A 1,287-nucleotide genomic window follows, 5' to 3' on the forward strand; every position below is an offset into this window, starting at 1 on the left:
TTTGTGGAAATGAAAACTAGTTCAACCACTGTGGAAGTCAGTGTACAAGTATTTAAAATACTAAAAAAAAAAAAAAAAATAGTTCCATTCAATATAGTTCTTACTCTTCTAAGTCTCATCTACAGAGAGTTAAAGACATCATAGTTCAATGGTACATGCATATTCTTATTTACATAAGCAATACCCACTGCCTCTGTTGGGCAGCAGCAGTAAGCCCTGCTCTGTCAGCAACCAACTGTCAAGGGTAAACTGATACTCTTCACTGTACTCTATTTAATAAATTACATGTAGTAGTTTATATTTTATTATGAAATGGACTCTGAGAGATTATTTTTCCTGACTATAGGTCGATATGAACATGATAAGCATGTTAATATAGCAAGGGCATAGCTATATGTTCAGTTAATTGAGTATATTAAGAGCATATTCAATGTATTTTACTTCAACTTTTTTTGGTTGATCAAATATGTCCATTTTGTTCTTCTAGTAACATCTGCAACCACTTCAACTTCATTGAAATTATGATGCACTTAGCATCAACTTCACTGCATTCTCTCCCGGATTCAATGACTTGTTAATCAGTGTATTGCACTGGAACATACTTATGCATATTTATATAGGTTTCTTTTTCTACTCTTGCTATAAAGGAATTTTTACATTTCCTCATATAATCAGAGGCTGAATACTTCTACAATGGGTGACTGCTCAAGTGATGGTAGAAACTTAAGAACAAGAATGAATAATGCAAATATTCCTAGTGGGGAGGCTTTGAAGCTCCATGGGAAACCACTCATAAAGGTCTATGTCCAAAGACTGAATGAATACTAGATTCTGATATTCTTGGATGATGACAGCACCAAACATCACATCTTTTTAAAAAAAAATTAAGTATGGTGACTCCCTGAACAGTGTGGGAGGCAGGTGGAGCCCTGGGCAACCTCTGGGGCCTTAGTGGCTACTCACCACACCCATAGAGTGTCTGCAGGTGCGGGCAGCAGTAAGTCCTGCTCTGTCAGCAACCAACTGTCAAGGGTAAACTGATACTCTTCACTGTACTCCATTTAATAAATTACATGTAGTAGTATATTTTATTATGTAATGGACTGGTCATATTCAGGAACCCTAGTGCGCTGCTGCTGTGACTCTCTGAACACCATGGGAGGCAGATGGAACACCAGGCACCCTCTGGGGCCTCAGTGGCTACTCGCCACACCCAGGGTGTGTCTGCACGTGCTGGGCTGAACCCCAGACATCTTCAGGAACCCTGGTGAGCCACCAGTGTGCCTC

General features: G+C 39.5%; 1 long non-coding RNA gene across 1 annotated transcript in view; it reads left to right on the forward strand.

Moving 5' to 3' along the window:
• LOC106147616 overlaps nt 1–1,084 on the forward strand; it is a 4,266-nt gene extending 3,182 nt beyond the window's left edge. The window contains exon 2 of the long non-coding RNA XR_001232550.1: nt 488–1,084. This is a non-coding gene — a long non-coding RNA (uncharacterized LOC106147616). The remainder of the gene's footprint in view (nt 1–487) is intronic.
• The last annotated feature ends 203 nt before the right edge of the window (nt 1,085–1,287 follow it).

This window comes from Chinchilla lanigera, unplaced genomic scaffold, assembly GCF_000276665.1.
Source record: "Chinchilla lanigera isolate Chin_1 unplaced genomic scaffold, ChiLan1.0 scaffold00198, whole genome shotgun sequence".
Classification (NCBI taxonomy): Eukaryota; Metazoa; Chordata; class Mammalia; order Rodentia; family Chinchillidae; genus Chinchilla; species Chinchilla lanigera.